The following is a 22449-nucleotide window of genomic DNA, read 5'->3' as shown; positions in this document are numbered from 1 at the left end:
TTAATAAAATTCTTAATATTAAATATTCTTATATGAATTTACTAAAATCATAATATATAATACTATAAAATATAATTTAAAATAATTATTATTAAATATAATTTAATAAAAATATATAATTCCCTTCACTTTATTTGAAGATGATACGAAACGAATTAATTGTTTGACTAATCAAGGGACTGATTTTGTTTAGCATATTTATGTAATGAGAGTTTTTCATTTACATCCGAGTAAAGTTATTTTAATTTTATATTTCAACTAACTTAACATTTTATCTCCTATATTCTTTTTGGAATATTAATTTTATATCAATCTTATACCATTCTTCTATATCATTTTGATTAAATTTAAGCTTAAATCTTATAAAAATAACATGTTTTAATAATAAAATAAAACAAACTTATTTTATTAAATTCCATAAGTTCAACTTAGTAAACTGTGCTTCTTTTAAAATGAAAAAGGAAAGCAGGTTATGATATAATTTGGTAAATTAAAATTAGTCAATATCCAAACTTTACAATTTAATCATTTGTGTCCTATACTTTTAAGCAAATATTCTCTCCATTGAAGGTGTAGTAGATCACTTCATGCAAGACAACAAATCAAAAAGCAATTATATAAAGTACAAGCTTATCAGTATAAGGCCAAGAAAAGGAGCCAATTTCTATTTTTCCTTCATTAAGCTTATCAATATATGGATCCATCAATCCACAAACACTTATACAACCAAAAGTCCCATATAGGAAATGGCACCTTTTTCCCTTGAACTAAAAGTAGCTGCTAATGCTCAAGCACACAAGAATACACAAGCTATTACTTTAGTGCATGAGCACAGTCACACCCCCTTAGGTACATTCACATTTAAGAGGATAATATATACTAATAAACCAATAACAAATAAAAATTTACAATAAATTCATGCCAATTTCCCCTTCAAGAACTTAACAACAGTAAAATACAATAGCTCTAACAAACAAGTTCCAAGCATAACACAATAATTATCTCATCAAATATACCTCTGAATTGGAGATATACTCTCTGATAATATACCAAAGCTGAGCATTTGTATCCATCAACTATAAATTACACAGATGAGAAGTAATTTTAGGTGACAGACAACCAGAAAAGAGGCAAAAGGGCCATGAGTTTCATGATGCACACCAAGAATTGGAAACCACTCTCAGTTAATCTTGGAGCTTCTTTATCTCTGTATAAATAGACATAAATACATCATGACACCAATCGTGAGATATAGAACCCTCAATATCTATTGCATAAAAGAAATGAAGCTAAAGTTCATGGCATGATATAGCACCTCTGACGCAAAAGACCACGCTGAAAAATTCTCATCATGGAAGAGTTGAAGCTCGTTGATTTTTCATCTTGTCCTAAACTTATAAGTTGCAGCAAGAAACACTGCTTAACAAAGCTGAAGTAAGAAGCAACTCAAACATAAAAACTAAACAGTTGAGCAAATTCAAAACTAATTGCATAATTCCGCATCGCATACACTACCATTAAGAACATAAATTATGCCAATGACAGTTCTAACTTTTTCCCTATATGTTAGTAAACTGTGATTGAAAAAGTAATTGAAAAAGTATTCAGGTTCAGCTGTTCATTCTCACCTCCAACACATTGTAGATCATAGAGTTTGATTGTTCCTTGACCACGAACCATGTGATATATTAGACTAATATCTAGGAAGACAAAAACTAAAATTAGAGAATAAAACCACCTATGGAAACAGTATTACTTGTTAAACTCTCTCAGTCTATTAGTGGTAGAGCACTAATTAAGCCTCAAAATCTTAACAAGCACCAATGATATGGATATTTTTAATGATCGCCTATTTCAAACATACAGGCAGTGATATGTCCTGCCATACCTGTTTGGCCCAGGAGAATGACTCCACATGCTAGAACAAGAAAGCAGCAAAAAATAACACAGCTCTGCTGCAGAAAGCCTCTTGAACTGCCTGCCACAAACATGGTTAGGTTATTTTGCAATCATTGCAAGACAAAATAACTGCAGTATGTGCCAAAAAAGAAGAATATGATGATTTCATATATGGCTTGAAAGAAACAAATGTTGTTAAAACAAAAGAAGCATAAGAAGAAATAAAATTTTCTTGTGCACAAACTCTAAAAATGATGCCAGGCGTTATGCCAGCCTTATTGAAACTTCCAAAAGAAAGCATGAGTCATAATTCTAATAGAATCCTTTCACTACTTCAACAAAAAACTTAAAAGAGAAAAGGCAGAATTGTTTCGACATAAATTCGCCACAAGCATGGGGATTCAAATCATATGAACCAAAGTATGTATAAATCTGAGTGTGTGAGTGTGTGTGTATACAATATATTATAATAGCTAACCTTGCAGTCAGGAACCTCCAAAGCTTAATCAGAATCCTTGTTGGCATGATAGTTAACAAGGACAGAAACGCATCAAAGCAAACAAAGAATCCAACATCTATAAGCTGAAATAAGATTGCCGCACTTGAGAATGTTTCAAAAAGAAAAACAATGTTACAACAAAACAAATCAATTTGATTAAGCAATCCACAAGAAATAGAACAATAATTCAGCACTTTAACAAAAATAGAGTAGACATAGTTACCAGATGAGGCAAAAAGAAAAATCCAAGAAACAATGATTATAGTCAGTGCACGCAAACTCGTTACTGATAATGTTATGAGGTACAAGTAGAGATTACCAAAAAATCGATCTTTTCTTTTTCTTTTTGACTCTCCTATTTTATCCACATCAAAGAAGGGAAAGCTAATATTACCACTTCACATCTCCATGGCAAGTGGAAGATAGTATCATACACTCGCTCTCGTTCTTTCTCACTACCAAGTGTTGTGGTCCTCCGCAATTAATTTCCACTATACATTTCATCCAAAAAGTACTTCGCCGGTGATTTGTGCACTACATAAAGATCTGTCCAAATCAAATCAAATACTCAGAATCAATACTTTATCACTCTGTCCTTAACATTAACAAAATATAAACAGATAAAAGAGTACCGAAAAAGAGAGAAAGAGGTGAAAGCAGGCATAGATTTGAGCGAAACAAAAAGCAGCCCTGAGAAGAGAAGATATGCGACGGGCAAAGCTAAGGAAAATTGGAAATAAAAGATGAAGAACGGAAGAAGTAGAAGGAGGAAAGTTACCTGGATGAAGAAGGAGAAGAAGATGAAGAACGGAAGAAGGAGAATGAGGAAAAAATAAAAATTACCTTAAATATCTAGGTCTCCTCTGCAATCAATGGAAAAAAAGGGAAAAGTAGAGATGGTTGGAAAAGTTACAGAAGCAGAAGATGAAGCTGAGGGCAAAATTTGAAAAAGAAAATCAGAACAGAGAAGTAATAGCTAATCTTTGCTTTTGGAAGGGATTAGAAATCAGCACTGAAGCAGAGAAAATGCCGAATCCGTCCGCAATGTAATAGGCCCGTATTAGGGTAATACAGCGAACCAAACGACGTATTGAGTGGGGCCACGGAATAGGGGTGTAATGGCTAATCCATTACACCCAACCAAACATATCTTTGAAAGGAAAAGATAATAATACAATGATTGGATTGATGATACCTTACTCTACATCGTAAAGGCCTATAGTTTCACTGTTTCTTTTTTAGCCTCAGAATCATATCATTGCTTTTGAGTAACCCGAGATTGATTAGCTATAATTTTGAATGTATTTCTTTTCCTTCTTTAATTTATCCAAATTTAGATAAAGATTTCTGAGTGTTTTTGGAGTGTCTCGGCAGCACCTCAGTGGCCAAAGTATTGCGGAGCTGAGGTTTATTTTAGTCCAATTATACAAAGTTTCAAGTGAAACGTCTGCTACTTTTTAATTATGTAACTAGATTTTAGGGTTCCTGGATTATTTATATCAATTTCTAGTTCTACTTTTGGAAAAAAAAATGTAGAAATTTTGCCACTCAATCACTCTATCTTGGAGAATCTTATAATGAAATCATGTTACTAGGAATGGAAAGAGTACGGTTTCTCTTTCAATTTCTTGTAATTATGGGTACTGGCAAGGCTTGTCTTCTTTTTAAGCACACTTTAGATTTGTTTTGTCATTAATATTTCACTTGTTGTTCACTTGTCCTTTATCTTTCAGCAGCTCCTTTCTGAAGGCTGCATTTTGAAGGTCTGCCCTGTTTGTTATTGTTACTCAGCCATTAATAGCAACAATGGGCAGTTCATTTAATCCCCAAATCTTAGTAGAAAAGCTGGCCAAGCTCAATAACTCCCAAGCAAGCATAGAGAGTATCCTTTCTAAAAAATAATTATGTATTACCTACTTCTTTGCCTATTTATGACTGTTCTTTTCTGGTTGATTTCATTTTCATTGTGGAAGGTCCTTTCTCAGATTGTCATGTGTAGTACTTGAGCATTTACATACTTTATTATTTCTAAAGGGTAACTTACTGCTGATGCCAGTTTGATATTGTTGTCTAGTTGCCATGTAAGTTAAGAACAAATGAACTTCTGAAGTTTATCTTTTGCACCCTTAACTTGGTAAGCTTTATCACATTGGTGTATTTTCCATATGAATAAGGCAAAACAAGTTGTTGAAACTTGGGATAGACAATTTCATTGCTCTCCACGTAAGCAGAGATTGGCCTTTCTGTATCTTGCCAATGACATTTTGCAGAATAGTAGGCGTAAGGGTTAAGAATTTGTTGGTGAATTTTGGAAGGTTCTTCCTGATGCACTTCGTGATGTGATTGAAAGCGGGGATGAGTTTGGGAGGAATGATGCATTACGTCTGGTATGGTCACCTTAACTTACATACTGGTTTTGTTTCTTCTATGCTGTCATTAAAATATCTATGAAGAATTGAATGTGTCTCACAGCCATCTTCTTGACATAAAGTAACAGAAACAAAATGCTTTTAACTTTCCCTTTAAATGGAAGACCTGATTGGTTGCATTAGGCTTCTTAGGAGTGTGATGTTATCTAGAGAGGCAAGTTACTTTGATGATGCTAAGTAAATAGTGATAACTGGATAATATATGCATGTCTTGCCAGTTTTATATTATGTGGATCCTCACTTATCTTGCATTGATCATTCTAATAAATTTGTCTATAGCTAGGCGTAGGTTAATTTTCAGACATTGCCTGTTTTAATGGTCATTGGATTGGTTCAAAATACTCAGTACTTTTCCCATGGCTGAGTTAAATCTCAAGGATCTGCAGTTGAACTGTTATTTTATTACATCTATTTTTCTAGATTTAATTAACTGGCTTGGTGTTTATTTTGGCGTGACAATTTGAATTGCTGTTAATGGCACAGTAATTAGTCAATGCCTATTGTTCTATTTTCGTATTTTTGCTATCTTTTGGCTAATTGTTATGTTCTTTTATTTCAAAACATATGTGTGCTTTAAATTATTACTATCATGCTGTTTTAGAATGGTTGCTCTCAAATTTAGCATGACATATCACATTTCTTTTTGATGTTTGAAATACAGATCAGTGCATGGGAAAAGAGAAAAGTGTTTAGTTCTCGAGGACAAATTCTTAAGGAAGAGCTTTTTGGCAGACAATCAGAAAGTAATAATAGAAATGGCAGGCATATAAATCCCAAACTGGTGAGATAAATTCCATGCTGTCTGCATTTATTCTGTTGTTTTGCAGCATTTATATGTTTGTGTCATCGAATAATTTTGTTTCTGCTTTGTATTCGTGCTAGCTAAAGCAGCCTGTCGGAGATACTGTGGATAAAATAGTTTTAGGTTATCAATTTCTATATTATAGTCAGATGGATGAAGGTGTTATATTCAGCAAATGTAGGAATGCTATCAGTTGTAAGAATATTTTTAACATTGTAACTTTTAATATTATTGTAAGAATATTTTGAATTATATTTCAGTTATCAATTTATATCATATACCTTTCGTTGAATTTGAAGTATCATTTAAATTTGTTGTTTTTGGTTGGATTTCATGCTACAGGAAGGGTTGTATATGGATGAAAATTGAATGTTACAAATCTACCAAAGTTAGTGGCATATTTTTATAAACGCCGCTAAAGATCATGTTCTTTAGCGGCGTTTGTGATAAAAGCGCCACTAAATGTCATGTTCTTTAGCAGCGTTTGTGATAAAGCGCCGCTAAAGGTCATGTTCTTTAGCGGCGTTTATGGGTAAAATGCCGTTAAAGGTCATGTTCTATAACGGCATTTTTTCACATAAACGCCGCAAAATTTAGCAGCGTTGTCTATAGCGGCGTTTTTTGTGGCGCTTTTATAGGCCTAAAAAAATGTGCTAAAAGTCTGTTTTGCTGCAGTGTCATACACCGTTTCACATCAATTTTATAATGGCTATGTAATGATATGGAATTTGAATGATGGTTTTGTGTTCTTCTGTTAAAGCTAATATGTTTCACTGTATTCGATATTTATGTCTATTTAAATAATTGTTTCACTCACACTGAGCTTTCATAACCTCACCACTCAATAGTGTTTAACTTTTCAGGTAAACCCCAAAATTAGGACCAAACTCGACATTCGGAGAATCACCTTGGACTTCAAAATATTCTTAAAAGTATTATTAAGTCTTTATTTGTTTTTTGTCTGTAATTCTTAATTATTTTTTGTCTTTTGGGGATTTTTTACATGCATAGATTACTCAAGCATAATAATCGAAAAATGCATGTTATCGAGCTTAGGTAAAATTTGACATTGTTCCCTAATTTCCACTGTATTGCAAATGAACAGTTTTCCAAAACAAATCGAGAAAGCAACAAAGTTTCCAAAATGACTTGAAAAATGGTTTTTCCGCTGCATCAGTTTAACATCATGTTTTTACAAAGAAGAGTGACAAACAAATGATTTTATTTCTTACAAAATACTCTCAATAATAAAAATGCGTCTTAAGTATAGATTATCTAATAAATGAACTCTTCTAAACTAACACCAAGTGCAAATACGATTTTTCTCAAAAATGAGTTTATTTCAAGTCTTCAAAAGTAACGTAAGTTAGCTTAACCATTTCGATGGCTAATGTAGCCTTCTCAATCTAGCTGTAACGTCTAGGCCGAGTAAAGGAGCTTAAAGTATTAATATGGCAAACTGTGCCAATTTACCAAACTGTGTTTTATGAGATTTTGAGTTGCATTGTATGTAATCTAAGTAATTGTGTGTCTTATGCTAAATAAATTATGTGAATTATGATTTATCTAAGCTTGGACATGAATGATATGTGAACTATGATTATGTGTGCAATATATGTTGCTTGAAAGTTATCTTATTTGCGAAGCATGCTCTATTACAGATTGTGAATTGCGAACTGTGTTATAATGTGTAAGCTCTGCTTAATTGCGAGCCCTATTATACTGAATATTGTTAATGTGTTAAAGAGATATGTTGGCATTGTGACATTATGGTACCATTGGATATAGTTGACATGCCATAGGATTATGAGTACTCGTCCTCATTATTGCGATGGGCATTGTTCCTGGAGATTGCGTTGGAGAGATAAGGGAATGTTAAGCATAGCTCCATTCAACGGAGACAGCACAGGGCTCTTTAAGTTGGGAGTGTTGGAGAGTGTGAGCATTCGTGCGACACTTATATCGGAGATAGCATTGGGCTCTTTGAGTCCAAAAGTGAGGCATTATAAGGAGATCCATTTATCTAATATGTGGTTATAGAGTCCACTTATAGGTGGTGATAAAGTACCTTATATGTTTCATAATCACAAAAATGTCATTTTATCATTATTTGAAATATATGAGTTATGATGGAGTATGAATTGTTATTATGCATGAATTGTTATTTTATGCTAACTGTCTATTCTATGTGAACCGTTTAATTCGTGGGAATTGTTATCTTGTGTGAGTTGCGATAAAAAGTGAATCATTCAAGTATGCCTATTTCACCTAACCTGATTGATGTGTTTATTTGTAGTATGTTTGAGCACTCACTAAGCTTTCATAAGCTCACCCACCCTTTTATAATATTGCAGTGACTTAGCTTTTGAAAAGGTGTGGGATTAAGTGATCCAAATCGAGGCTATACCTGGATATGTTGTTGTGTTCCCAAACCCAATGAGAAAGGCAATGTGAGACCAAATTATAGGATTTAGAATTATACTTAGTTATAATTTTCGAGTTGTAATTGGACATTATGAACTCTTTAATTGGTTTAATTTGTAACTTTTACTATTGCTTTAGATAGATGATTGAATGGTAGATTATGATTGCTTGATGAATGCTTTGATTAATTGATCGACTAACTTGTAAGTGCAGGTGGAAGGGCCGTTGGACATTGAGGTAAGACTTAGATGTTAAAGGTGTGTTTTAGAAAACAATTGAATATTTAGAATACATAAGTGTAAATTTTGACAAATTATGTCAATTGTTAGTTACCTATAATCTAATTAAATGAAAAAATTTATGAATTTGTGCGTAATGTTTTAATTGGTCTTCCAAAACAAGACTTATACGTATAATCCTATAATACTATTTTCAAACCTTGTGAACTGGGGTTTTTCTGATATTTTCTATATTACGATTTAAATTTAATTATATGTTTTTAAACAAAACGGTATTTCATGTCCCTACAAATATAACCCTTCTTGAAATACCTTATTGCATGCATGTATGTTTAACTAAAGTTTTTGAGGTAATTGTCCGTTAAATATTAAATTGTGAATTAGTCTTGTTCTTGATTTTTTTATCAGAGTAGTGCAACAGAAGCGTGATATTAGGTTTTTATTAAATATTCCATAATTAATTGTGTGGTGTGATTGGTCGGTTGGTGTGTTTTGTGGTGGTTTAAATGGAAAGTCACTTCAGTGTCTAATGTGACGTTTGAAATTTGAGTCAGCCCATCCCGGTCGGGTTTGGGGCACCACATAGCATGTCGTAATGATGTTTTGAACTTAATAATATGTATTAATTGTTAAACTAAATTTTCATTGGTCGTAGTTACTCCAGCAATGAATGTTACATCTTGTAGCTTAGACAAGACGGTTTGTTCGAGTATGGGGTGTTACAATATATATATTCATTATCACATATCATAATTCCATATAATATCGTGATGAGAATGTAGTGGCAAAATGAGATAATGATGAAAATGTAATGGCAAAATGAGATAATGATGATGTATAAAATGTGCAACACAAAACAAGCAAATGAAACAAGAATGCCACGACCAAGTAACTACAGGAAAGAAGATTAAGTAATTGCAATGTTAATTAGGACGGTTGGGATTACTGATGCATCTACCTTCTCTAACTATTAATGCCACAGCAAAGTCTTGAACATTCTACTGCTCGATAGGGTTCTACAATAGTCTGCTTCTCTCGAGAGCAAACCTTGGGCTACCTTCCCTAAGGTACTATATGTCTATAGACTTAAGTTCGGCTACCACTAATATTTTCTATCCTCTTTCGAATAAGGCAAGGCTCTATGTCTAGAGGTTGTTGCGAATACATAATTTTTCATTACTCATATTATCCAATATCTATCCAAATAACCTAAATCTATTGGCATTAAGTTATCTTAATAACCTGCTACATATTCGTCAATACACAACCTATAATAAGCATGAAATACCATTGAATAAAATAACAGAATAATTCCAACTTAAATTGTGAACAATAATAGAAATTAAAGGGTTCAGCCAAGTAATCCTAAGCCTAAGAGATTTAGCTCATAGTTGGGTCAATTGAGTTCAAGTTTAATGTAGCAATCAACATCATCTTTTATAATTAAGTTCTAAACAAAATGTTATAAGAATCAAAGGAGAAATTCTGAGATGTTGACTTTTTCCTATTCAGCTCTCAACACCGGCAACACAATTTCTTGCAACTACCAAAGATGATGCAATCATCTTCTCCTTCTTCAATTGCCTTCCTTCTTGGTCCTTCCCTCATTTCCTATCAAAAGTTGCTTCTCTTTTTCTTCTATTAAAAAAACTACTCCTTTCTAGGGTTCCCCCTTTTGCTTTTATAGGTTTAACCTTCTAGGGTAGGTCCATCAGCCCATAATCCTTTCTCTCTTTTTCAGGTGAATTTTTCTGGTACAAGTACAGCTCAGACTAAGAACGGTATACATTAAGTTCTGACTAGGCATCCTCAAGGTATTCTCATAGCATTTGTGTTAGCAAACTACCCAAAATTTATCACGTCAAACCTTTAACCCTTTACTGATTCTCCTGCACTTTGCACCTACCAATCAACCACCAAACAAATCCTTCCAACAAGCAATTAAAAGCAATATGTAATAGCACTTAAGCACAATCCAAGCTCTTTAATGCAATGCTCTAAAAATACTAATGCAATATCCTAAAATGAAACTAAAATCACTTAAGTACAGGCAATTAACTAAGTCTAAAGGCATGAAATATAACTCTTTTCAAGAGTTATGACACCCCCAAACCTGAGTTATTGCTTACCGTCAAACAAAGTATTCATGAATGCATGAATGCAAGAATTACCATGGCCACATAACCACTTTTGTACTATCAAACCATATAGAGAGCATTTTATACTTTAGTTCTCAGCAATCTCCTATGTCTAAAAAGTTTGTTCAAGTTTCTTAAGTTTATTTAGCAAAGGAAGTGTAGAAAATATTGCCCTAAGAACAAAAATCATACATACTCTTGTATGCAATTTCATTATAGCAAATATCTCTTAATTTACTTAGTTCATCTTTCATCTAAACTCAATTTGATTTTTTTTATTTGTATTAGAACAGGGGGCTCAACTCATCACACAATTCTTTAACTCAACAATCACAATGGAGCATACACTGAATTGTCAAATATTTAATCATGTCACGATCTGAATAGAAATCACTCATGAAGTTAAAGCTTTTGGCTTAGAAGATGGATGGAGTAAACCAAAACCTCCTTAGATACTCAACCTATTACTATAGTAGAGGTCCCTTAAATTTATTTTTCTTTATTACACACTCTTGCCTAAACTCGCTTTTTACAATCAACAACACAATGGAGCAAACAAAGTGTTGCTTTCCTATTTGGAAATTCTAAGCATTGGAGTGTTTTATGGCATTTCCTTGATTTTTCTTAAACTTTGTCATTTTATTCATTATTAAGAATTTCCATTTTACTGAGTTTATCTTTAGAATTCTCTAAGTTTATTAAAAGAACTTACTATAAACCAATTGTGATAGAAGTTTGGATATCTAATTTTTTAGGGGTCGATTCTCAGGCAATCTATCCTAACCTAAATTCACCTAATCTACTGTCACATTTTTCTAGATTTATTGAAAAATTAATCTCCTCATCGAACATCATAAGTAAAGATTGTACTCCGCATAGGCAAAATAATACTTAGTAGTTACATGGTAGTGGCAAAAACAAATTTAACTATACTAGAATGAGCATATGTACTAGATATATAATGCAGCCTAAATGCACAATACACCCCCAAACCTAAAGGATGCATTGTCCTCAATGCATGTACAGATATGTAACAGAAAAAAATATAGATATGTACAGAAAATGTCGTGGAAAAGGAAATAAAATGCATGAGGTAGGGAAAAAATTCCCTGGCTTGGATTGGAGTGTGGTTACTTCATTTGGCCCTGCAAGTGGATTTACATGTACTAACTTTATACCGCATCTTCCTCTTCATGGGGTTCATTTCGTCCCCCTCCTTATTAGTTTTTGTGAGCTCATTAATAAGATGATTGATGTCACGATCTTGTGCAGTCGTAGAAGCTGGTGGGGTGGGTGGAACAAGGTCCTTACTTTTCGTGGTGGCAATAGTGGAAATGGCAATTTCATCTTCCTCTTCTTCTTCTTCATTGTTAAGATTTAATGATTTTGTCTTTTTAGGCTCCTCAGCAATAGTTTCCTCTTCATCAGTAGTGATTCTCAAATTCGAGGGTTCAGCTCTAGTAGCAGGAGTTTGAGTTGGCTTCTTTGCAGCTTCAGGAATCGGGAGCAAAGAGGTGGGGAAGGCAGGGAATTCCAACATCGGCTTTGTAAAGTTCTTCTACAAGGATTTTTTTTAACAGCCAAATCTTTGCTGCTCACATAAGTCCAATATTGAGCTTGTTGTTCTTGGGCCTTGACCATCTCTTTAGCTAGTTAAAGCTACTGGATCTAAAAGAGGGAAATCATTTGCTTTAATTGCTTTAGGGAGTGCAACACTTGTTGTTCAAAGGAGTTGCAAGATGCTGAGGGTGCTGCCGTGGGAAAATGTGCAGCAGTAGAAATGGTAATCTGACTATACTGAGTTGATTTTGCAGCATTAATGCCTTGGAATTTGGCAAAAATGCTCGAGACTGTCCACCCTTATTGGGGGTGACATCCTCATAAAACATTGAGAGGAACTCTAGCAGTACGGCACAAAGCAGTAATGAGAGGGAGGAAGTTTAGGCTGCCAGCATTTTTCTCGGCACACCGGTGCACCTTTTGACAAATGATTCAACCAATATTGATTCTTCTTCCCATGACAATAGAGTGTAATAAGAGCATCCTCTCCTTTGAAATAGTCGTATTGTGAGTTGAAGGCATGAGGCAGCTCTTCAGAAAATGGAACTACACTTTCCCAATAGGCTTTCAAGAAGTCGTCTCAACGTTATAGCAATCTAGACTAGAAACAATCCAACGCGTACCTTTGACACATAAATCATTCAAGACTTGAGTCAATCCATCAATAGTGACATTGTCAGTGAAGGGGGTATGTTCATCTTGCACATCAGCGATCCCAAATTGAGTCTTAATATGATCTTCATCGAATAGAACTGAAGTGCCACAAACATAAATAAAAGGAGAATCAGGTGAATTAACATGTCCATAAAATTCGCAAACAACCTTTCTGAAAATGCCCTCAGGGTGCAAACAAAAAATACTCCACCTATGCTTCTCTACGATGAAAGACTCAGACTCTTCATAGCCCATGTGTGGTTCGTCCTTGAATAAGAACCCTTGTTTAAAACAAAAAGGGCACTTTGAGATGTTATTGTTGTATTTTACAGCTGCGACACTGTTCAAAAAGGTTTTAGGTCGGGCAGTGTTGGCCCACAACGATTTAGCAGCCTTTGATGTAGTCTTTACTCGTGCCATTGAAGGAGGATAGAAAGAAATCTCAGAAAATATGGTTAGAGGAAATGTAGGAGAAGTTGAAGAGAAAGAAACGGTAAAGATGGAAAATTTGTGGGAAACGTAAGAGACGTGAGTAATTGAAAAGAGGTGAGCAAAGGAGATAATGTTGATAGTTTAGAAAAACGAAATGTGTAGAGTAATCTTTGTGGCGTGGAGGAGGGAAAAATAAGGAGATTTTTGGGGGGAGGAATGTAAGGTGATCTAACCCTAAAATAAAATTTTTAGCTTTTTCTCCCTAGGGATACCCAAGTAATAAAATGGTCCCAGCTATCCAAAAATCTCTCCCTTGGACTTTCCTATCCAGTCAACCCATGTTACCTCATACCTCGACATTCATTTACCCAGTTTATCACAGTATAATTTCTTTCTGAGATGTTGCAGTAAAGTCCTCTTAGTATCACAACTAATAATCTCACACTTTTATTCTATCTCCGGAAATCTAGAAAAACTTCTCATTAATCAAAGACAAATAGAAATAAAACAACATTAAATAATTAATGATAACTGATAATAAAAATGAAACAAAAGTAAAGCAATTAAAGAAAGGAAAAATAAAAACAAAACTGCTAACTCAAACATCTCGGAGGTCAATGGATTGCTTGTCACGATCCACATGAGCACCTCAGTAGTGCTTTAAGTGTTGTCCATTAACTTAGAATGTGACCCCCGTTTTTAGGTCTTTGATACTAACAACTCCATAAAGGTATACTTGAGCTACTTCAAAAGGACCTGACCAGCGATATTTTAATTTACCAGGGAACAATTTGAGCCTAGAGTTGAACAACAACACCTATTGCCCTAGTTCAAATTGCCTTGGCATAATTCTATTATCATGCCCATGTTTGGTCTTCTCCTTGTACAGCTTAGCATTTTCATATGCTTGTACCCTAAATTCTTCCATTTGATTCAACTCTAACAACCTTTTATGTCCAGCAGTGATCCAAACCAAATTCAGCTTTTTAATGGCCCAAAATGCCTTGTGCTCCAGTTCAACAGGTAAGTGACATGGCTTTCCGTAAACAAGCTTAAAAGGTGACATCCCCAATAGTGTTTTAAATGCCATATGATAAGTACACAAAGCTTCATCTAGTTTAGAGGACCAATCATTTCGAATTGGGTTCACCACTTTTTCCAAAATTTGCTTAATTTCTCCATTCAATCCCAGCTTGTCCATTTGTTTGGGGATGATATGTCGTGGCAATATTATGTTTCACCCCATACTGATGCAAGGCATTAGCCACTAGCTTGCAATCAAAATGAGATCCTTCATCACTAATAATGGCTTTAGGCATACCAAATCTTGTGAAAATGTTCTTGTGCAAGAACTTCATTACAAACTTTGCATCGTTAGTAGGAAGCGCAACAGTTTCGACCCACTTAGAGACATAGTCCACTGCCACAAGTATGTATAGGTTGCCTAATGAGGGTGGAAATTGACCCATAAAGTCTACTCTCCAGACATCAAACAACTCAATCTCTAGGATATTTTGCAGCGGCATTTCATATCTCTTAGATAGATTGCCTGCCCTCTGACAATGATCGCCTAACTTATAAAATTCATGAGTATCCTTGAACAAATTTGGCCAATAAAAACCAAATTTGAGTACCTTAACAGTAGTTCAAATTCCTCCAAAGTGTCCTCCATAAGGAGCTAAATGACAATGTTGTAGGATTCTATGAATTTCATCATCATGGACACACTTCGTAATTATCTAATCAGCACAGTGCTTAAATAGGAAGGGTTCATCCCGGAATATTTGTCGTCTTTGGCTGTTGAGATCGGGTGGCATCAACCCACTTACTAGGAAGTTCACTATATTGGCATACCAAGGTAATACTATGGCAACTAACAATTGCTCGTCTAGGAAGTCTTCCTTAATCAGTTTGACATTGCCATCTTCATTTCTTGCTTCTAATCTTTAGAATTAATTAGCCACTTGATTTTCAGTCCCCTTTCTATCTCAAATTTCTAAATCAAACTCTTGCAGCAAGAGTATCCACAGAATCAATCTTGGCTTGGCATCTTTCTTGGTCACCAAATACTTAATAGCAGAATGATCCGTGTAAACGGTGACATTGGTACCAACTAAATAAGATTGAAATTTATCAAACGCGAATGCCACACCCAATAACTCATTTTCAGTGGTGGTGTAGTTAAGTTGTGTATCTATCAAGGTCCTACTTGCATAATAGATTGCATGAAATACCTTGTCTTTCCTTTGCCCTAACACTGCTCCCACAGCATAATCGTTGGCGTCACACATGAGTTTGAAAGACAATATCCACTCTAGAGCTATTACAGTTGGTGCTACTAACAGTCATTTCTTCAATTCCTCAAAAGCTATCAAACAATGTTCATCAAAATTGAAAGGTCTATTGTGCTCTAGCAAGATGCACAAGGATTTAGATATCTTCGAGAAATCTTTAATGAATCTTCTATAAAAACTAGTATGGCCTAAAAAAATCCTAATACCTTTGACTCTAGTAGGCATCGACAATTTTTCTATTACCTCAACTTTGGCTTCGTCAACTTAAATCCTTTGTTGTGATACTTTATGCCCCAGAACAATGCCTTTACAGACCATGAAATGGTAATTTTCCCAATTCAAGACAATATTTGTTTCTTCACAATGGCATAGAATCAATTCCAGATTTTTCAAACAACCCTTAAAGTTATTGCCAAAGACAGAAAACTCATCCATAAAAACCTCAAGGAAGTTTTCCACCATGTTAGAGAATATTGCCATCATACAACGCTGAAATGTTACCGGGGTATTACATAACCTGAATAGCACTCATCTAAACACAAAAGTACCATATGAACAAGTGAAAGTTGTCTTCTCTTGGTCACTGAGAGCTATAGCAATCTAATTATACTCTAAATATTCGTCCAAGAAATAGTAGAATGCCTTCCCAGCTAATATGTCCAACATTTGATCAATAAACAATAAGGGAAAGTGGTCTTTCCTAGTTGCCTTGTTGAGCTTACGATAATCTATGGACACTCTCCATCCCGTGACAGTGGGAGTTGGTATGAGCTCATTGTTATCATTGTTGACCACTGTGACCCCTTCTTTCTTGGGCACACATTATACAGGAGTCACCCAAGATCTGTTAGAGATAGGATAGATAATACCAGCATCGAGCCACCTAATAATCTCCTTCTTAATAACTTCCTTCATGATGGGATTCAACCTCCTTTACTATTCAATAGAATTGTTATAGCAATCTTCCAATAAAATTTTCTGCATGTATAGTGTAGGGTTGATTCTCTTGATGTCGGGAAGTGTCCATCCTAATGGCTTCTTAGATCACTTGACAACTTCTAACAACCTAGTCTCTTGACTGGGTGTTAACTCCGAAGAAATAATTACTGACAAGGTGTTGTTGTCTCCCAAGTAAGCATATTTTAAATGCAGCAGCAAAGGTTTCAACTCTAGTGTAGGTGGTTCCTCTATAGACGGTTTAGCAGGATTTAAAGTGCAAGCTGATAAATCAAAGGACTCAAACTTTCTCCCTGGTCTGTCCACAATTTGCTGTGCCTCCATGAGTTTACTGAATTCTTCAAAAGTCTCTATTTCCTGTAGCTCAAGTGAATCTGTATCACTATCAAAATTGTTGTGGCAAAATTTTGCAAACTTTTCCTGCACTGATGTTTCCATCAAACCAATGGCATAGCATTCTTCATTCTCATCAGCACATTTTAGCTTTTTGAACATCAATCAAAGTTTTGCCTGTAGCAAGAAAAGGTCTTCTAAAGATAATCGACACATCTTTGTCAACTTCATATTCTAAAATAATTAAATCGATAGGAAAAATAAATTGATCTACTCTTACTAGCATGTCTTCAATTTTACCTTCCGAATGTGCGTAGGATCAATTAGCTAGCTATAACGTGACCATAGTAGGTCTTGTTTTTCCGATATGCAACTTCTTAAAGACAGACATAGGCATTAAATTGATGCTTGCTCCTAAATAACACAATGCCTTACCAACATAATGATTTCCAATTGAACATGGGATAGTAAAACTCCTTGGGTCCTTCAACTTTGGAGGTAATTTATTCATCAATATTACTGTACACCCTTCACTAAGAGCAACAATCTCAAATTCCCCCAATCTCTGCTTCTTTGATAGTATATCTTTCATGAATTTCACATTATTGGGCATTTGCTCCAAAGCTTCTACTAATGGTATGTTGATGTAGAGTTGTTTTAGAACATCTAGAAATCTTTTGAATTGGAAATCTTGTTTACAATTGTGAAATCACTGAGGAAAAGGGGGAGGTGGTCGTTTTTCAGGTTGTTGGTATTATTTTGTTGTAGCATTTTTATTGGCAACATGATTTGATTTTGCTGCAACAATCTTATGTTTAGCCTTTTCAATTGCAGTATGCTTTTCAGTTGATTTTGAATTCTTTCCATGGTTGAGTCTGGAGTTGTTCTCCTATACAGTGGTGTCTTGAGCAACATCATCCAACTATGTCCCATTTCTAAGAGTGATGGCCTTGCCCTGCTCCTTCCCTTGTGTTCTCGAATTCTCGGTATCGCTTGGCAATGCCTAGCTCTGAATTACAGCGTCATCCATGGCAATGCCTTGCCCTGTTAAACATTTTGCCTCAGCATAGGACGATTATAACCAGGCAGTGCACTATTATCATTATGTCTCAAAACATTGTTTAAATACCCCGCACCTTGATTATTCCAACTAAAGTTCGGATGTTGCTTTCACCCTGGATTGTAGTTGTTGGAATAGGGGATATTATTCCAGTTAAAATTACCCATGTAGTATATAGATGCTGGGTTTGATGGGCATTCATCAAACACATGGTCTTCACTATAATAAACACGATAGTTTGGCTGATTTCATCTCTTAGACTACGGTGGGCCTTTTCATTCTTTTGATCATATTAGCTAAAAAAGATACATGGGATGTCAACAAAGTGATTGTATCAAGTTCAATGGTGCCAGCAACTCTCCTGCCAGTCCCAACTTGCGTGGTAGGATATTGATAATCATTGTTGGAAATCTGATCCAAAATCTCATATGCTTCATTATAGGATTTATTCAAAAAAGTACCATTTGCATAGGCGCTGACTACCATCCTTGTATGTGCATTTAGCCCATTATAAAACATCACCATCTGAGTCTAGTGTTGAAAACCATGCATAGGACATTTTTTAAGTAATTCCTTAAATCTTTCCCAAGCTTCGTAAAGTGTTTCATCCTCTGATTTTTTAAAATATATGATGCATTTCTAAGCTTGGCATTCATATTTGGCAGATTATACTATAGCAAAAATCTCTGGACAAGTCATTCTATGATGCCACTGTTCTCGATGGTAAAGCATTAAACTATGCTCTTGCACGATCTCTCAAATAGTATAGGAACAATTTAAGCTGCAATGCAAATTCAAGAACACCCTGTTCTCTAAATGAGTCACAGACCTCTAGAAAAAGTCTTAAATGCAGTCTTCGATCTTTAGTGGGTAATCCACCAAACTGTCCTACTGTTTGCAACATTTGGACCATTACCGATTTCAACTCAAAATGATGAGCTTGTATATGTGGTCTTACTATCCCTGGATTCAAATCATCCAAAATTAGAACAACATGTTCCCGAATTGGCTTGTCTCGGTCATCTATCATACGATGAATAGGAATATCAACATCCTGACCATTTGGATTCAATGGATCATTCAGATCGAGATCATTCCATTCTTTAGCTATATTACGCAATTCCCTTCTTCTCCTTCGCAAAGTTCTTTCAATCTCTGGGTCAAAAGGATACTCTTTGCTAATAGAAGTGCTTTTACTCATGCACTGATGGCAACCCTGAAATAATTAAATACAACTAAGTTAGCTAAAACTAAGAAAAAAAAACCAAATTTCTCCAATAGCTAATCCCTGGCAACGGTGCCAAAAACTTGTCGCTTGTGAATATGATATACTCAGTTGACTCAACTAGTAAATTCTTTTCAGTTACTAACGTAGTGCATATATATGAATATGTCGATCTAGGGCCAATTAATCCATACCCAGTAACATCAAAGATAGAAAATGTACCAATAATAGCATCAGGAGTTGAGGCCTCTTCACGCGCACAAATTGCATAAGCTCTGGCAGGAGCTCGAGCTTTAGATCGAGCTACTGAATTCTTGGTCCCACTTCTACTGACTCCCGTAGTAACATTGTTCCTTGGTCATCTACCTCTAGTAGTAGTAAGAATAGGTTTTGCATTCTGATATTTGTTTGGCTCAATTCAATTTGGGCAATCTTTCTTGAAATGATTGAGAGACCCACAATTAAAGCAGGATTCATCTTTCAATCTACACACTCCAAAGTGATACTGGCCACATTGGCTGCATGTGCTTTAACCAGTATTCAGCTCTAGCCAGATCATCACCCACCTTACCATGGAACTCTTCGGCTCCACATTTTTAAATGTTATCAATAGAAATTCTATAAGTACTAGATCTTATAAGGTTTTGAGGACGAGGGATGAAGGTTGTTGAGCCGTGAGAATGGCTTTCATATAGGCATTAAACATGCTGTGCATCATTTTGAGAAAGGTACTGGAACCTCTTCTTTAGGCTCTTGGAACTCAGGTACATTATGAGTAGCCATTGATCAGTGACTGGAATATTACTTTAAGCATCGTCGGAATCTATTCAATTAGAATAAGTTGACATCTTTAATCTATAAGAAAACAAGCCAAACTGATAATGAGTCGTTACACTATCACAAGTTATAAAGTGGCATGTATTTTTAGACTTAATACATGCTACGTTCAGTCCTAGAATCGACTAAATCATAGCCTGATACCACTAAATGTAACATCCTATACCTGGTCTGATCATCGACCCGAGCTATAAGGTATTACAACTATAAAACTTTAACATTATTCATAATTTTGTCAAACATAACCAAAATAATTCACATGCAATCATTTTCATGCTATTCAATCAAATTAGGACCTAAATCGAGCTTACGAAACATTTGAAACAAACCAGGAACAATTCTGGATCAAAATGAAACTTTTAAAAAAATTTGAGTAAAAAGTAAAAACAAGAGTCACACGGTCGTGTGATAGAGCTCAACCCGTGTGGCTCAAGAACATGGTCATATAGCCAAACCATGCAACAACCTATGCTCATGTAACTCAGGGTTACATGGCCATGTAACTCTCTAGGACTATATGTAAAAACCTACACCAAAAATCAAAAAGACCATATGGTCGTATCATGCAGCTGTGTGGGGGCACACAGCAGTGTGGCAGACCATGTCACAAGCCATGGGTGCCCAAAAACACCATTAAATACAAGCCATCTTACACACCAAAACTTAAACTCCAAGCTATGCATTAACCAACATTCAAACCTATTCAAAATGTGTCGAAACATGCCAAAAATCTACCAATTCACAATCAACCTATGTGCCTAACCAATATGCCCTCATTGGCACCACAATTCAAACATAAACAATAATCATTCAAGCCAAAACATAATCAACAAGTTAAAATCATTTAATCATCAACCAAGTTCTACATATTATATGTCAAAACTTATCCATTTATATCAACTTTCAAATGCAAATAATTTACCATGACCAAAAATGACCATTTCAATAAGGCATCAAGTAATAAGCTAACACCTCAGGATACCAAATACCAAATGGAAATTTTTACATTCCAAATTGACACAAATCATCATCAAGTTACTTAATAACATAAAACATACTGGAACCCTATTTACATGCCACCTATAGTCGGGCCAAAATAAACAAATAGCTATCGAAAGAGTTTGAGGATAGTGTGATCTCCAATGATGTTCCAATCGACGACAAGAGATCGAGAATCTACAAAGAAGAAAACCAACTAAAGTAAACTTACATGAAGCTTAGTAAGTTCGTAAACAAAACATTACATACATTTTAATTTAATTTTACTATTCATACATAACATAGAAATTACAATCCTTTTTCTTGATCCATAATTTATACCATGTCAAATGATTAAGCCTGGATAAATCAAATCATCAAAACATAACATGCCAAGATTGATATATCAAGCTATACTCAACACAACATAATTTATCATATCATCTCGTTTCATTTGCATTTCAATAATTAACTGCTTTGCTTAGAGAACAATAGTAAATTGACTTCGGATACACGAAAGGGTAATGCTCACACAAACTGACAAAAGGACATTAACCAATACACAATGTTGTTCGCACAAGGTTTAGATAATCCGTAACACATGCAGGATCTCAAGCCATCAGTATGGTATCCATCACTGGTATATAGTACCTACTAAATATAACACCAACTCAAAGTGCATGCTATTGCAACATCGGTACATAGTACTTGCTGAATATAAATGGCACATAGCCAACACCGATGCATAGTACCTACTGAATATAAATCCTAATGACATGTCATTTGTATCCTAACTATTCACTAAGTTCACACGGGCTTTAACCTGTATTATGTAACCTTTTCATCTTTATACTATTATATCATGATCAACCTGCTCATATACATTTCATATGATATATCATTCAATTCACACATACTCATTTACCATGCTTTACAAATCAATTCTTCATTTTCAATCTCATGTCTTACCTCAATTAATCATGTTAACTGTAATGTATATATACATAAACACATATATAATTAAATTCAAATCATTATAAATATAATAAACATAATACAAACTTGCCAAAACGTAATAGCTACATATACCTCAACGATAACAACTCAATAACTTTTCATTTCTCGCGATTATCAACCAATTGATCTGTTTCTTGATCTATATATAATAATTTAATCTCAATTAACCAATTCAAATATCTTAAAGTATTAAAATTCATATAATTGACTCTTTATCAACATTTTACAATTTTACCCTAAACTTTTACCTTTTATTCAATTTAGTCCCTAATCCCGAAACTTATACAACTATCACAATTAAGCCCAAAACCAAGATAGCCAAATTTTTATTTATACTTATACAGCCCATAATTATTGAAATTTCTCAAGAATTTCATACTAAATATATTTTTTATCAATTTAGTCCCTAAACTTAAAATTAACCAAAATCACTTTACAAAATAGTCTTATTTAACTATCAAGCTTATAAATCTATCATCAAACTTCAAAAACATCATAATTTCATCAATGACATAATTCAAAACATTTAAAAGTTTTACGAATTAGCCTCTGAGTTAACTAGATTAAGCTACAATTATCTCAAAAATATAAAAATTACTAAAAAGGGATTAAAAAATACATATCATGCAAAAGTCGAATGCTAAGGGTGTTTGAAGCTTTCAAATTCTTCTT

General features: G+C 34.5%; 1 long non-coding RNA gene, 1 other non-coding gene and 1 pseudogene across 12 annotated transcripts; 2 read left to right on the top strand and 1 right to left on the bottom strand.

Moving 5' to 3' along the window:
• Positions 1-652: 652 nt before the first annotated feature.
• Positions 653-3503, bottom strand: LOC107901750 (uncharacterized). Of its 11 annotated transcripts, none has more exons than XR_001685395.2 (8): positions 3177-3417; positions 3031-3088; positions 2793-2944; positions 2378-2481; positions 1889-1978; positions 1629-1700; positions 1316-1416; positions 653-1207 (listed from the first exon to the last, which is right to left on the bottom strand). It is a non-coding gene; the product is annotated as an uncharacterized lncRNA (long non-coding RNA). The 11 variants fall into 11 exon arrangements; XR_005914660.1 differs by having other exon boundaries at positions 1889-1974; positions 2378-2500; positions 3242-3417; XR_001685394.2 differs by having other exon boundaries at positions 3242-3417.
• Positions 3504-4141: 638 nt separating this feature from the next.
• On the top strand, positions 4142-5919 carry LOC107901749 (regulation of nuclear pre-mRNA domain-containing protein 1B-like; annotated as a pseudogene).
• Positions 5920-18261: 12342 nt separating this feature from the next.
• LOC121218888 (small nucleolar RNA R71) lies at positions 18262-18367 on the top strand. Its single transcript, XR_005915370.1, has one exon. It is a non-coding gene; the product is annotated as a small nucleolar RNA R71 (small nucleolar RNA).
• Positions 18368-22449: the final 4082 nt, after the last annotated feature.

The sequence above is a fragment of the Gossypium hirsutum genome, chromosome D06 (assembly GCF_007990345.1).
Source record: "Gossypium hirsutum isolate 1008001.06 chromosome D06, Gossypium_hirsutum_v2.1, whole genome shotgun sequence".
NCBI lineage: Eukaryota > Viridiplantae > Streptophyta > Magnoliopsida > Malvales > Malvaceae > Gossypium > Gossypium hirsutum.
The sequence above is the reverse complement of the archived record's forward strand: the minus strand, read 5'-3'. Positions and strand labels throughout refer to the sequence as shown.